Below are 16,727 nucleotides of genomic sequence, written 5' to 3' on the forward strand. Positions count from 1 at the left end.
GATGGGACCAGATGCCATGATCCTAGTTTTCTGAATGTTGAGCTTTAAGCCAACTTTTTCACTCTTCTCTTTCACTTTCATCAAGAGGCCTTTTAGTTGCTCTTCACTTTCTGCCATATGGGTGGTGTCATCTGCATACCTGAGGTTATTGATATTTCTCCCGGTAATCTTGATTCCAGCTTGTGCTTCTTCCAGTCTAGCGTTTCTCATGATGTACTCTGCATATAAGTTAAATAAGCAGGGTGACAATATACAGCCTTGACGTACTCCTTTTCCTATTTGGAACCTGGCTGTTGTTCCATGTCCAGTTCTAACTGTTGCTTCCTGACCCGCATACAGATTTCTCAAGAGGCAGGTCAGGTGGTCTGGTATACCCATCTCTTTCAGAATTTTCCACAGTTTATTGTGATCCACACAGTCAAAGGCTTTGGCATAGTCAATAAAGCAGGAATAGATGTTTTTCTGGAACTCTCTTGCTTTTTCCATGATCCAGCGGATGTTGGCAATTTGATCTCTGGTTCCTCTGCCTTTTCTAAAACCAGCTGGAACATCAGGAAGTTCATGGTTCATGTACTGCTGAAGCCTGGCTTGGAGAATTTTGAGCATTACTTTACTAGCATGTGAGATGAGTGCAATTGTGCGGTAGTTTGAGCATTCTTTGGCATTGCCCTTCTTTGGGATTGGAATGAAAACTGACCTTTTCCAGTCCTGTGGCCACTGCTGAGTTTTCCAAATTTGCTGGCACTCAATTTCCGAATTGAGTGCAGCAGTTTCACAGCATCATCTTTCAGGATTTGAAATAGCTCAACTGGAATTCTATCACCTCCACTAGCTTTGTTCGCAGTGATGCTTTCTAAGGCCCACTTGACTTCACATTCCAGGATGTCTGGCTCTAGATGAGTGATTATACCATCATGATTATCTGGGTCGTGACGATCTTTTTTGTACAGTTCTTCCGTGTATTCTTGCCACCTCTTCTTAATATCTTCTGCTTCTGTTAGGTCCAGACCATTTCTGTCCTTTATCGAGCCCATCTTTGCGTGAAATGTTCCCTTGGTATCTCTAATTTTCTTGAAGAGATCTCTGTTCTTTCCCATCCTGTTCTTTTCCTCTATTTCTTTGCATCGATAGTTGAAGAAGGCTTTCTTATCTCTCCTTGCTATTCTCTGGAACTCTGCATTCAGATGCTTATATCTTTCCTTTTCTCCTTTGCTTTTCGCCTCTCTTCTTTTCACAGCTATTTGTAAGGCTTCCCCAGACAGCCATTTTGCTTTTTTGCATTTCTTTTCCATGGGGATGGTCTTGATCCCTGTCTCCTCCACATAGCTAGCAGCAAAGTGCAGTCTGGCTTCAGTCTCATGGGGAGCAGCCTCTTGTATTCCACTTTAAATCCAGAAAAACTTGTTTAGTCACTCAGTTATGTCTGACTGTTTGCTACCCTATGGACTGTAGCCCAACAGGCTCCTCTGTCCATGAGACTCTCCAGGCAAGAATACTGGAGTAGTTCGCCATTCTCTTCTCCAAGCGATCATCTCGATCCAGGGATCGAATCCGTGTCTCCTGCATTGGCAGGAGGATTCTTTACCGCTGAGCCACCAGGGAAGTCTAGAAAAACTTGATATCCCCACAAGTCTATTGTATAAGTTCCTCCAAGAGGTGACAGTGGAAGGAGACCAAATGCAACATTTGCCTGTTGCACCCAAGACTATTTCCAACTCACAGCCTGACTGTCCCCCTCTGCTTCTCTTACGGGGTTGCTGAAACTGCACTGGCCTCAGACAAGTTAGTGCAGGGATAGAAAGTGGGCTGGGCCAGTCGGTGGGGCGGGTCAAAGTGAGGGTGGAATGTTGAGGAGATATTAATGTTAAAGAGCTGGGGCAACAGCATACAGATGGAGAGAATACGTGCTGACAACACCAAAGTGGGAAAAGCGAGGTTGGTGCAGTGAACTGGAGGCCCGGTTGCCTGGAGAGTAGCGGGCACAGGAGAGTGACATGAAAGGAGGGTGGAAGTGAAACTCTTGAGGGCTTTGGAGATCGCGTAAGAAGTTGACTTGCCTCCATGTTTGATGGGAAGCTCTCTCTGTATGAAATAGAAAATCCACTTTGAGGTTTTAAATAACAAAGGGGATTTATTGACCCAAGGAAATGAAAAGTCCAGGGGACCTTGAGATGAGTGAGGGCTCTGGTTTCATTTCTCAGGTATTCTCTTCTTCGCCCTTCTCTTGAGAGTCTTTGGGCTAGTTTCTCTCAAGGTTGAAAGGTGGTTTTGGCAGCAACCAGGGTACAGGTGTCTTTTTTTCCAAAAAGAAAGGTATGGTCTGGCTTCCCTAAGCAGCATAACAGAACTCCTCACCTTCACTCTGTGTCAACCTGCACCAGTCATGGTGGGCAGGCCTTTGCTATGCCCTTGTCTGCATAACCCAATCTCTGCAGTGACGTTCTCACCCCAAGCAGGAATCCCTTGAAGCTAGGGCTGGGGTCAATCCCAATGGCATGGCTGCTGGTTTGGACTTCATCTTTGTAGTCAGCAACAGAGGCATTGAAGTGAGTTGCCTTTTCTGAGAATAAGCAATTAATGATTTTTATTTTTTGTCTTTCACTTTCTCTTCCTCCTTTTTTTTATTGTTCACAATTTACCACAGCATATTGTTTTGTTCTTATGTTTTTAAAAATCATAATCTACATGGTTTTACTAGAGTTTTATTTACTGCTGTGTATCCAAGTCAAGTGACTGAAAATATCCTCAAAAATGTTTTTTTTGTAGTCTAATTTTACAAGCCCAAAAGACACAGCTTCACTTGAATATTAGAACACTGTGAGACTAATATTAATTTAGCTGAACATTTTCAGTTTGAATTAACATGCTTGCAATGCCATTCAATCTTGCAAATTGCTATCCTCAGGAATTGAACGTGCTTTAGCTTTTCAAAGTATCAATTATAAGGCATAAAAGTTCAACTACAGCTCCTGGTTTAATCCTTTAGCTATCCATCATCTAAAGCTTACAGAAACAGTTGAATTAAATTTCAAGGATGTAGGGTGGCTATTTTTGCAGAGCAAGCAAACAATAGCTGCAATTTGATGCCCTTGATAGAAGTGGACTGGTATGTTAATTCTACGTATAAATTCAGCAAAGTAAAGAATTTACTTTTGTTCTCATTCAAGTTCGACTCCATCCTCTCAAAAATAATTCCTATTCCTTCATTCATTAAAGAATTTCGGGACTTGGCTTTGTCTCATTTTGAATTTCCATATATTATTTTGTCATGGATTTCTTTGTTGTGCTTTGCTCCATCTCTCTGATCTTTAGTTATCTTGACCTCTTTTTACTCCTGTTTAGGATCCAAGTTCCTGACTAGATGCCTCACAACACTGTTTTGAAGGTCAGTATGGAGAAGCTGTGAGGACTGCTACGGTCTACATGAAACGTTTACTTTCGTGATAATACAGCATCTGTAGTTGCAGCAGTTACTGTTCAGGCCCTTTTGTATTACAGCTTCTTCAGTCTTTGTGTGAGGGTTTTCTCAGGTCTCTTGAGTTGGTGGACAAATATCCCCAGCTTTTTGCCCCTTGGTGGTGCTGGTAGGTGGGGGGCAACTCTAACAAGTGTTCTATGCAATCTCTCAGAGGTGAAGCCCTGTTCCCATAGCAGAAACTTCATCAAGGCACTGTTTTGTGTTCCTTCCATTTTATTTTTCACTTCCTGAACTGGTATTTCCTGGATTTACCTCTCAAATTGACCATCTGTCCTCAAATTCTTAAGGTCTGTTTCTGGTGGGACTTAGCCTAAGACTCTAGTTCCAAAGGCTTTTCAAAAAGTATACATGCAGCCAGCATTCTAGGGCTTTATCGCTAAGCCTTAGTCCTGAATGGAACTAAGTCTACTTTTTCTCCTGATTACTGGGACTTAGTGTATTTAGTGCTAATTCTCTGAGAGGTAGTTTTCTAGTAATTCTGGCCACACCTACCATTTGCTGAGAGACTGTACCTTACAGAAAAGCCAGCTGAAACATGAGTCAAGCAGATGGAGATGAAATATCACCATTATTGCTAATAAAGATGATATTCAAAAACATGGCTTACAGCTGTGGGCAAGTGAGTTTTCTAACACTGACCCCCAAAGCCAGGCAGTCTTATGCACAAGGTCATAGACAGTGTTGGACAGCTGAAGGACTCCAACTGCCCTGGCAGAGCCTGCTACTCTGAAGTCTGCAGAAAGGAGGAGCAGAACAGGATGTGTTTTCTCTGCAGAGACAGGTCCCAAAGAGAAGGAGGAGGAGGAAGGGGCTACGTCACATATGCCGAGCTCCTATTCTCCAAATTTCCCGTTAGAAAATTCATTCCTCCCTTGTAGGAATGAGTGGGGCCAGAAAGAAACCCAGAATGTTATTGTAATGGATTCCTTTCCTCATAGAAACAAGATGCTAGAGGAAAGGAGTTCCCTCTTTCCAACATTCCCCAGGTTTTTATTCTCTTAGCTCCCTGGGTTTAACCATTACACTCCGGGCCGACTGAGAGTGTGACCAGCTACCCTGCAGATCATCTTTTAATATGATGACAGTGTAGTCCCCACCATGAGCATACCCCCCAACCCAAATGGCAACTACTGTTTATTTGTGTGCGCTCCTGGTCCTGGTGGTGAAAAATGTAGCTATTGCCCCCAAAAGGCAATTTAGTGACTGAAGTAATCATAAGCCATGCTGAACCCAGTTGAAAGTTTCCCATTTCACTTTTCATTCTGACATATCTAATCATGTTGTTTAGGACAGTCTATCAGAGGTTCTGCCAGGAGATTATATAACATTGTAAAGATGTTTGAGGAGAAAATACTCCAGTAACATGGAGAAGGCAATGGTAACCCACTCCAGTACTCTTGCCTGGAGAATCCCACGTACGGAGGAGCCTGGTAGGCTACAGTCCATGGGGTCTCAAAAAGTTGGGCATGACTGAGTGACTTCACTTTCACTTTTCATTTCCACGCATTGGAGAAGGAAATGGCAACCCACTCCAGTGTTCTTGCCTGGAGAATCCCAGGGACAGAGGAGCCTGGTGGGCTGCCGTCTATGGTGTTACACAGAGTCAGACATGACTGAAGAGACTTAGCATGCGTGCATTCCAGTAAAATATTGATGTTCCCAATTTAAATACAACCCCTCTACCATTGTGAATTTCCCAGGGAGAAATCAGAGTTCTAAGATTAGATTCTCTTTTCTGCTTGAGTTAAAAGGCATTAGCCTAAAACTCATCCTTCCCAGTTTCTAATTCTTGCCTGCCACCCCCTCTCCCTGCCCCCAGTTGTGCCAGGCAGCATGTAGGATTTTAGTTCCCCAATCAGTGTTCAAATCCGTGCCCTCCACAGTGGAATCGAAGTCTTAACCACTGGACTGCCAGAGAAGTCCCTACTTCTGCTCACTGTGAACCAGAGGGGTTCTTCATATCTGTGGTTCTTTCAGCAGCTTGGACAGGGTCTCATCAGAACCACTAGTGTGGCTTTTTTTCAGAGTCTCAGAAGTTAAACACCACACTTCCATTATACCTCACTTTTTAAGGAGTATCATCAAAGCACTCAACACCAACAAAGTGAAACAGAAAATAAAATCAATACCAAGACCTTCAAGTAGTTATCAAGACAAAGTGATGCTTTTAGAACTTTGCACTTTTCATAAATGAGACTCAGCATCATCTTGATTTGGGCTTCACAGGATGCTAGTCCATCTGTGTAAGTTATCTGAAATCCTTGATCTGTAAACAAAGTCAACTGGGAGGAAGCTCCCTCAAGAAGTTAAAGCTGGCAATATATTTTGCCATTCCTGTGGGAAGAATCAAAATATTTCTCTCAGGGTGACATGATGCTGTAGGAGGTCAGAATACACCATCCCAATATATGCCCTCTGGCATAAGGATTATTTTGAGCTGAAGGCAACTGCACAAAAGCAGGCACAATATGAGCTCTTTGCTGTTTCCTACCAACCTAGATAGCATATTAAAAAGCAGAGATATTACTTTGCCAACAAAGGTCCGTCTAGTCAAGGGTATGGTTTTTCCAGTGGTCATGTATGGATGTGAGAGTTGAACTGTGAAGAAAGCTGAGTGCTGAAGAATTGATGCTTTTGAACTGTGGTGTTGGAGAAGACTCTTGAGAGTCCCTTGGACTGCAAGGAGACCCAACCAGACCATACTAAAGGAGACCAGTCCTGGGTGTTCATTGGAAGGACTGATGCTGAGGCTGAAACGCCAATACTTTGGCCCCCTGATGCGAAGAGTTGACTCATTGGAAAAGACCATGATGCTGGGAGGGATTGGGGGCAGGAGGAGAAGGGGATGAAAGAGGATGAGATGGCTAGATGGCATCACTGACCCGACGCACATGAGTTTGGGTGAACCCCGGGAGTTGGTGATGGACAGGGAGGCCTAGCGTGCTGAGATTCATGGGGTCGCAAAGAGTCGGACATGACTGAGTGACTGAACTGATCTTGTGAAAAACAGTATCACAAATTTCTCTGTGAAGATTTCCCCATCCAGTGCCAGCCCCTCGCTGTCCATACCAGAAAGAGAATGACAGCTTCCAGTAATACAGGAGACAGGCTGGCCCCATGAGTCTACACAACCAAACCTTACTACCTAGGTTAGTTAGCTACCATTGGTTTCCCATATATTTGCCTTCCTACAGTTTGCTGCCCCTGTGTGTGTGAAGTCGCTCAGTTGTGTCCAACTCTTTGTGACCCCATGGACTGTAGCCTACCAGGTTCCTCCATCCATGGGATTCTCCAGGCAAGAATACTGGAGTGGCTTGGCATTTCCTTCTCCAGGAGATCTTCCCAACCCAGGGATTGAACCTGGGTCTCTTGCATTATAGGCAGACGCTTTACCGTCTGAGCCACCAAGGAAGCTCCCAGAAGCTCCCAAGTCGTTTCAATTTGTCTTCACATTTCTAAGAGTGTCATGCCCTACTGACTGAGCTAGCCACACACCCTTGACAATTTTTAAATGTAACCTTTTGTTCAAATGATATAAAACCTCCAAGTTTAAGCTGTTTCCTTGTGAGTTTTCTCTCTTTCTGGGAAACTCCCTCATCATGTAAAACTTGTAACATCAAAGAAACTTGCATGTCTTTTCTCATTTTAATATGTCTGTTATCAGACTATTGTGCAGACCCAGCCAGAGAATCAAAGAGGGTAAAGAACTTTATTCCCCACAATTTTTGCATTCTTGCCAAGTTTAGAAATAGCAATGATGGGAAGGCAGCCACAAGTCTGTTGTGAGATCTTTCCCTCCCACCTTGACTCTTAACTCCCCTTAACTTCCATTTCCCCTTTCAACCCTCTGTCTTCAACATTCCCTGATCCATGGAACCTGGGATTTAAATAATGACACAGTGGCTCCTACTGTTGCCTTTTGCTGTGGAATCGCTTGGGTGTGTGAAGCCTGCCATGTAAGGGGAGTTTTTCCTTCATCCCCCGTAGTTTGTTTCAGCTGAAAAATGTCCTCAGCAGGCTCCTGAACTAAAGCTGTTGTTGACATTTCTGCAGCTTGAATTTCTAGGTATATTAGGATTAGTTTCAGATATGAATGATAGAAAATCCAAAACAACAGGGAGAAGGTTGAAGTTTACTTTGCTCACATAAATGTCAGGTCAGCATTCCAGTGCTGGTGTATCCTCCCCGCTACACTATAGCTCCAGCTACAGTTCACTGTCCCACATGCAGACATCTACATCCTAAGCAAAAGAAGGTAGGAAAGGATGAAAGTAAAGCAAAGGGTGCTTCTGTCCAGTTTCTTAAGGAAGACATGTACAGGCATACCTTAGAGACACTGCGGGTTTGGTTCCAGACCACTGCAACAAAGTGAGTATTGCGAGAAAGCAGGTCACATGAATTGTCTGATTTCCCTGTGCATATAAAAGTTGTGTTTACACTATACTAAGTGTGTAGTAGTGTTATGTCTAAAAAAACAATGTACATACCTTAATTTAAAAATACTGCTAAAAAATGCTAACCATCATCTGTGAGTCATAATCTTTTTGCTGGTGGAAGGTGTTACCTTGATATTGATGGTACTGACTGATTAGGGTGATGGCTGTTGAAAGTTGGGCTGGCTTGAAATAGGACAACAATGAAGTCTGACTCATTGACTCATTCATGAATCCTTTCTCTGCAGCATAAAATGCTGTTTAGATAGCATTTTATCCATAGAATTTCTTTCAAAATTGGAGTCAATCCACTCAAGCCCTGCTGCTGTGTATGAACTAAATTTATGTAATATTTTAAATCTTCTGTTGTAATTTCAACAATCTTCACAGCATCTTCACCAGGAACAGACTCCATCTCAAGACACAACTTTCATTGCTCATCCTGAAGGAGCAACTTCACTTCTACTCATGTTTTATATGAGGTTGTGGCAGTTCAGTCACATCTTCAGGCTCCACTTCCAATTCTAGTTGTCTTGCTATTCCCGCCAAATATGCAGTTATCTCCTCCACTGAAGTCCTGAACTCCTCAGCCATCCATGAGGACTGCAATCTTCCTTCAATCTCCTGTTAATGTTGATATTTTGACCTCTTCCCAGAAATCACAAATACTCTTAGCGAATGCTGAATTCCTTCCAGAAGGATTCAACTGGCTTTGCCCAGATCCATTAGAAGAATCACTATCTTTAGCAGCCATACTCTTAGAAAATGCATTTATTAATAATTAGACTTGAAAGTTGAAATGACTCTGATCTATGGGCTGCAGAATGGATGCTGGGTTAGCAGACATCAAAATAACACTGATCTGGTTGCACATCTCCATCAGAGCTCTCGGGTGACCAGCTGTATTGTCAATGAACACTAATATTTTGAAAGGAATCTTTTTTCCTAGGCAGATCTAAAGAGTGGGCTCAAAATACTCAGTCAAACATGTTGTAAAACAGCTGCGCTCTCACGCAGGCTTTTTGTTCCATTTACAGAGCACAGGTAGAGTAGACTTCACATAATTCTTAAGAACCCCACACTTTTCAGAATGGTAAATGTACATTGGTTTCAACTTAAAGTCACCTGATGCATTAACCCAAACAGAAGAGTCAGTTTGTTCTTTGAGGCTTGAAGCCAGGCATTGACATCTTTCTTCCAGCTATGAAAGTCCTGGATACCATCTTCTTCCAATAGAAGGCTGCTCTGTCAACACTCAAATCTGTTGTTTGGAATAGTCACCTTGGTAAATTATCTTAGCTAGATCTTCTGGATACCTTGCAGCAGCTCCTACATCAGCACTTGCTGCTTCACCTTGCACTTTGATGTGATGAGTTCAGTTCAGTTCAGTCGCTCAGTCGTGTCCGACTCTTTGCGACTCCATGAATCTCAGCACTCCAGGCTTCCCAGTCCATCACCAACTCCCGGAGTTCACTCAGACTCATGTCCATAGAGTCCGTGATGCCATCCAGCCATCTCATCCTCTGTTTTCCCCTTCTCCTCCTGCCCCCAATCCCTCCCAGCATCAGAGTCTTTTCCAATGAGTTAACTCTTCGCATGAGGTGGCCACAGTACTGGAGCTTCAGCTTTAACATCATTCCTTCCAAAGAAATCCCAGGGTTGATCTCCTTCAGAATGGACTGGTTGGATCTCCTTGCAGTCCAAGGGATTCTCAAGAGTCTTCTCCAACACCACAGTTCAAAAGCATCAATTCTTCGGTGCTCAGCCTTCTTCACAGTCCAACTCTCACATTCATACATGACCACTGGAAAAACCATAGCCTTGACTAGATGGACCTTAGTCGGTAAAGTAATGTCTCTGCTTTTGAATATACTATCTAGGTTGGTCATAATTTTTCTTCCAAGGAGTAAGCGTCTTTTAATTTCATGGCTGCAGTCACCATCTGCAGTGATTTTGGAGCCCCAAAAAATAAAGTCTGACACTGTTTCTACTGTTTCCCCATCTATTTCCCATGAAGTGATGGGAGCATATGCAATGATCTTCGTTTTCTGAATGTTGAGCTTTAAGCCAACTTTTCCACTCTCCTCTTTCACTTAGAGGCTTTTTAGTTCCTCTTCACTTTCTGCCATAAGGGTGGTGTCATCTGCATTTCTGAGGTTATTGATATTTCTCCCGGTAATCTTGATTCCAGCTTGTGTTTCTTCCAACCCAGCGTTTCTCATGATGTACTCTGCATATAAGTTAAATAAGCAGGGTGACAATATACAGCCTTGACATACTCCTTTTCCTATTTGGAAACAGTCTGCTGTTCCATGTCCAGTTCTAACTGTTGCTTCCTGACCTGCATACAGATTTCTCAAGAGGCAGGTTAGGTGGTCTGGTATTCCCATCTCTTGAAGAATTTTCCACAGTTTATTGTGATCCACACAGTCAAAGGCTTTGGCATAGTCAATGAAGCAGGAATAGATGTTTTCTGGAACTCTCTTGCTTTTTCCATGATCCAGCAGATGTTGGCAATTTGATCTCTCGTTCCTCTGCCTTTTCTAAAACCAGCTGGAACATCAGGGAGTTTGCGGTTCACATTTTGCTGAAGCCTGGCTTGGAGAATTTTGAGCATTACTTTACCAGCATGTAAGATGAGTGCAATTGTGTGGTAGTTTGAGTATTCTTTGGCATTGCCTTTGGAATTGGGATGAAAACTGACCTTTTCCAGTCCTGTGGCCACGGCTGAGTTTTCCAAATTTGGTGGCATATTGAGTGCAGCAGTTTCACAGCATCATCTTTCAGGATTTGAAACAGCTCAACTGGAATTCCATCACCTCCACTAGCTTTATTCGCAGTGATGCTTTCTAAGGCCCACCTGAGTTCACATTCCAGGATGTCTGGCTATAGGTTAGTGATCACATCATCATGATTATCTGGGTCATGAAGATCTTTTATGTACAGTTCTTCTGTGTATTCTTGCCACCTCTTCTTAATATCTTCTGCTTCTGTTAGGTCCAGACCATTTCTGTCCTTTATCGAGCCCATCTTTGCATGAAATGTTCCCTTGGTATCTCTAATTTTCTTGAAGAGATCTCGTCTTTCCCATTCTGTTCTTTTCCTCTATTTCTTTGCATTGATCGCTGAAGAAGGCTTTCTTATCTCTTCTTGCTATTCTTTGGAACTCTGATTCAGATGCTTATATCTTTCCTTTTCTCCTTTGCTTTTCGCCTCTCTTCTTTTCACAGCTATTTGTAAGGCCTCCCCAGACAGCCTTTTTCCGTTTTTGCATTTCTTTTCCATGGGGATGGTCTTGATCCCTGTCTCCTGTACAATGTCACGAACCTCATTCCATAGTTCATCAGGCACTCTATCTGTCAGATCTAGGCCCTTAAATCTATTTCTCACTTCCACTGTATAATCATACAGGATTTGATTTAGGTTATACCTGAATGGTCTAGCGGTTTTCCCTACTTTCTTCAATCTAAGTCTGAATTTGGCAATAAGGAGTTCATGATCTGGCCAAAGTCAGCTCCCGGTCTTGTTTTTTTGACTGTATAGAGCTTCTCCATCTTTGGCTGCAAAGAATATAATCAATCTGATTTCGGTGTTGACCATCTGGTGATGTCCATGTGTAGAGTCTTCTCTTGTGTTGTTGGAAGAGGGTGTTTGCTATGACCAGTGCATTTTCTTGGCAAAACTCCTTTGCCCTGCTTCATTCCGTATTCCAAGGCCAAATTTGCCCATTACTCCAGGTGTTTCTTGACTTCCTACTTTTTCATACCAGTCCCCGATAATGAAAAGGACATCTTTTTTGGGTGTTACTTCTAAAAGATCTTGTAGGTCTTCATAAAACCGTTCAACTTCAGTTTCTTCCATGTTACTGGTTGACAGAATGTGGTCCACTGGAGAAGGGAATGGCAAGCTACTTCAGTGTTCTTGCCTTGAGAACCCCATGAACAGTATGAAAAGGCAAAATGATAGGATACTGAAAGAGGAACTCCCCAGGTCATTAGGTGCCCAATATGCTACTGGAGATCAGTGGAGAAATAACTCCAGAAAGAATGAAGGGATGGAGCCAAAGCAAAAACAATATCCAGCTGTGAATGTGACTGGTGATAGAAGCAAAATCTGATGCTGTAAAGAGCAATATTGCATAGGAACCTGGAATGTCAGGTCCATGAATCAAGGCAAATTGGAAGTGGTCAAACAAGAGATGGCAAGGGTGAATGTCGACATTCTAGGAATCAACGAACTAAAATGGACTGGAATGGGTGAATTTACCTCAGATGACCATTATATCTACTGCTGTGGGCAGGAATCCCTCAGAAGAAATGGAGTAGCCATCATGGTCAACAAGAGTCCGAAATGCAGTACTTGGATGCAATCTCAAAAATGACAGAATGATCTCTGTTTGTTTCTAAGGCAAACCATTCAATACCACAGTTATCCAAGTCTATGCCCCAACCAGTAACGCTGAAGAAACTGAAGTTGATGTGATGAGGATGGCTTCTTTCTTTAAACTTCATCAGCCACCCTCTGGCAGTGTCAAACTTCTCATCTGCATGTTCCTCTCCTCTCTCAAGTTTTCAGAGAACTGAAGAGAGTTAGGGCCTTGATGTGGATCAGGCTTTAGCTTCACGGAATATTGTGGCTTGTTTGATCTTCTATCTAGACCATTAAAATGTTCCCTGTATCAGCAGTAAGGCTGTTTTGCCTTATCATGCATGTGTTCACTGGAGTAGCACTTTTCATCTCCTTCAAGAACTTTTCCTTTGTGGTCACAACTTGGCTGTTTGGCAGGCCTAGCTTTTCTATTTCACCTTCCAATGTGCCTTCCTCACTAAGCTTAATAATTTCTAGTTTTTGATTTAAAGTGAGAGACATGTGACTCTTACTTAGAGTGAATACTTAGAGGCCACTATAGGGCTACTCATTGGCCTATGTTCAACATTGTGTTTTGGGAATAGGGAAGCCTGAAGAGAGAGAGAGATGGGCTGTTTTGGTGTGCTCATGGCACCTCAAAACAATGACAACAGAAACATCAAAGATCAATGATCACAGATCAGCATAACAAATGTAATAATAATGAAAAAGTTTGAAATACTGTGAGCATTACCAAAATGGGAGAGACATGAAGTGAGCAAATGCTGTTGGACAAATGCAGCTGATAAACTTGATTGATGCAGGACTGCCATGAATGTCAATTTGTAGAAAATGCAGTATTTGATGAACGCAATAAGTGAAGTTGCTCAGTCGTGTCTGACTCTTTGCAACCCCATGGACTGTAGCCCATCAGGCTCCTCCATCCATGGGATTCTCCAGGCAAGAGTATTGGAGTGGGGTGCCATTTCCTTCTCCAGGACTTCCCAACCCAGGGATCAAACCCAAGTCTCCTGCATCACAGGCAGACACTTTACTGTCTGAGCCATCAGAGAAGTCTAATATAGCAAAATACAACAGAACAAGGATGCCTATTCTCTGTATTGCAAGAGAGATTGAGAAATGCAGGCCTCATTCTAGGCAGCCATGTACCCAACCAAACATTACTATTATTGTGAAGTGAAAAGGAAAGTGAAAGTCACTTAGTTGTGTCTGACTCTCTGTGTCCCTGCAGCTTGCCAGGCTCCTTTGTCCACATAGCTTAGTTGTGTCCAGCTCTTTGCAACTCTGTAGCTCACCAGGTTCCTCTGTGCACAGAATTCTCCAGGTAAGCATACTGGAGTGGGTTGCCATTCTCTTTTCCAGGAGATCTTACTTGGATCTAACAGGGATCAAACCCAGGTCTCCCTCGTTGCAGGTAGACTGTTTACCATCTGAGCTACCAGGGAAGTACTATGACTAGAAATAAATAAATACTAGAGGGAACTGGACTACCAGACTAAGAGCAGCATGAGGACACATACCTCTGGCAAGCCTCAGCACAGCAGAACTTCTCCTGCTTTTGACTGGCCCAGGCCTCCAGCAGTATTCCTCTCTGCTTTGCCTTTTCCAGCAATAGTGGATATATCCTAGTGCTTGATTTCCCCACTACACCTTTCTAGGAGGAACAGCCGAGTTTGTCACAGTATAACTTATTTCTTAAGTTGATCCCTTTCCTTCCGTAACACATATAGGCTAATAGTATTTGTTGGATCTGATGCTTCCCTTTTATTTTTTAGAAAACTTAACTCTCCTTTCTGGCCCAGACAGTGTTAACTTTCTCACCTAGATTTTGTCTAATGGAGTCTTCTGTTCTGAGAGATAAGTTACTAGATTCTGGTCTGCTTAAAGGCAATCATTGTTCAAAAAAACCTTGGGCACTCTCACTTTTCTGAGTTAGATATTCAGTGCGGATTTTTTGACTGGGCTAATGGCCAATTCAGGGTTGTATTTATCATTGTCCTGGCCACTCTCTCCTAGTGTTTCACCTTTCTTGTTGCCTTCATTTAGAGTCTTAATTCTCAAAATTTTTCAGGTGTGCTCCCTGTGGGCACAGGCAGCACTAACGCCATGTATAATTATAGTGACATCTGGAAACTCCTTTAATAATCCCATGAACAGTTTACTTATATGGGACTGCTGTTCTCCTCTCAAATGGTCCAGACGTTCAGCTACATTTGGCACCACTGTCCAGTCTTGAAGGCACAGTTCCCTAGGGGTTCTTTCCAAGGATGCTCTGTGTAGCTCTAATAGAGCACTCTGCCCAGTAGTGGCCTATATCTGTGCTCCATGCTCCCTCTGGGACAGTTGGTACAGTTCGCTGAGACTTTGCCTATATTCTTATTCAATTTCCTTGGAACTAAGTCAATTATTTCCAGATGATCCCACCAAATATCTACCAATTTAAGAAATAACCTCTTACATGAATGAAACTTCAAGTACAGTATAGTGTCCCTTCGAGTACAGGACAGACATTGAAGGTCTATCCTTCAATTTCACTTTTCCGTTAATGTCTATTGAATCTGTTCTGTAAGATCTCAACTTTATCTCCAAAAAAGGTTTCTCCTTCTAAAGCCAAATTAGCCTTCATTTATTTGTTCTCATCCTGTCTTTGTTCCTGTCCTGAGACTGAAGCATACTCTAGGAACACTCCAGACATTCCTTGATTTCCCGAACGAATCTGGTTTCTAGAGACCCAAGTTTCTAGGCACAGGATAGTTACCTTCTTGACCTTTTTTCTTTTTTAAAAAGACTTATTTATTAATTTTGTGGCTGTGCTGGCTCTTTGTTGCAGCACGCAGGCTTTCTCTAGTTGTGGCAAGAGGGGGCTCTTCTTTATTGTGGTGCACGGGCTTCTCACTGCAGTGGCTTCTCTCGTTTCAGAGCACAGGTTCTAGGCGCTCTTGCTTAAGCAGCTGCAGGATGTGGGCACAGCAGATGCAACTGGCAGGCTCTAGAGTGCAGGCTCAGTAGTTGTGGCCCATGGGCTTAGCTGTTCCATTACATGTGGGATCTTCTGGGACCAGGGACTGAACTGGTGTCCCTTGCATTACATGGAGAATTCTTAACCACTGGACCACCAGAGAAGCCTGACTTTTGTTTTATTTAAAACAACCTGTGTCTTTAACTTAGACAGTTTTTTCGTTCACTAAGGGCTCCTATTTATTGTTTGCTGATTTTCAATGAAAAGCCTTGTTATGGGTGCCTGCATGGGGCCTTGGCTAGAGCTCATATAATTTACAATTCTAATCAATTTTGGATCACATGGCGGGAGATTAGTCTTGAGATTCTGCACAGGTCATACCATACAACTTCAAGATTAGTCTTGGGGCAATGCCTACATAAGTTGGCATTAATAACTGAAAATGAGAACTTCAGAATGGAGACACAGATGTAGAGAATGGACTCGTAGACACAGTGGGGGAAGGAGAGGGTGGGAAAATGGAAAGAGTAGCACTGACATATTATACTCGATCATGTGTAAAATGGAGAGCTGGTAGGAAGCTGCTATCAGTTTGGTGCTCTGTGATGCACCAGAGGGGTAGGGGGAGGGGAGGGAGGCTCCCGCGAGAGGGGATATATGTATAATTACGGCTGATTTGAATTGCTCTATGGTAGAAACCAACACAATATTGTAAAGCAATTTTCTTTCAATTAAAAAATAAATTAAAAAACAAAACTAGAACTTTCAGACTCCAGTGCTCTTGAGCACCCACGCTGTAAAGAACCCATTGGTAAAGAAATGATAGAATTAGAAAATCACCATTGTGCAAGCCCTAAAGAAATATTCTAGATAATATATACCAATGGACACTAAAATGGTTTGATGGCGAACTTTATAATGGTGCATCAGACTGACAGCACCAGATGCAGTAGACTAAACACACTTTTCAACTAGGGACAATGGAAAACGTACGATATTAAGAAGTTACTGTTAATTTTATAAATGTTATAATGGTACTGTGGTCATGTTTATAAAAAAACGATACTTATCTGTTAGCCATGTACACACTGTAGGGGAAAGTGAAGTTGTCTTGAAGTCCATTTTTAAGGAGTTTCAGTTTAGTAACTTTAGGTGGAAAGCAATACGAATAATATAGTCAGATCTTGATTATTCCAAAATAGTGTCCAACGTGTGCATTATCCAGGACTTTGACCATCTTTCCTCTCTTCTGTGGCTCCTCTGCTGGTCCTACATTTACAGCTGACCCAGTGTGGTACAGAAAGTACTCAGCTGTCAAATTTTGTGACTTGTTGGAAGAAGGAAGTCTGTGGGGAAGAAACTGAAACTACTGGTTGAAATCAGGTGTATAAACAATTTGAACATTTCATTTCTCTTTGATTTACATATCTTCCTTATTATAGATAAATATGAGTTACAATGATTATATAATAAAACTTTAGAGCCCAAA

At 42.5% G+C, this 16,727-nt stretch overlaps 1 non-coding gene across 1 annotated transcript; it reads right to left on the reverse strand.

Moving 5' to 3' along the window:
• Positions 1-6,817: 6,817 nt before the first annotated feature.
• Positions 6,818-6,889, reverse strand: TRNAY-AUA (transfer RNA tyrosine (anticodon AUA)). Its single transcript has one exon. It is a non-coding gene; the product is annotated as a tRNA-Tyr (tRNA).
• Positions 6,890-16,727: the final 9,838 nt, after the last annotated feature.

Source organism: Ovis aries, chromosome 4 (assembly GCF_016772045.2).
Source record: "Ovis aries strain OAR_USU_Benz2616 breed Rambouillet chromosome 4, ARS-UI_Ramb_v3.0, whole genome shotgun sequence".
NCBI lineage: Eukaryota > Metazoa > Chordata > Mammalia > Artiodactyla > Bovidae > Ovis > Ovis aries.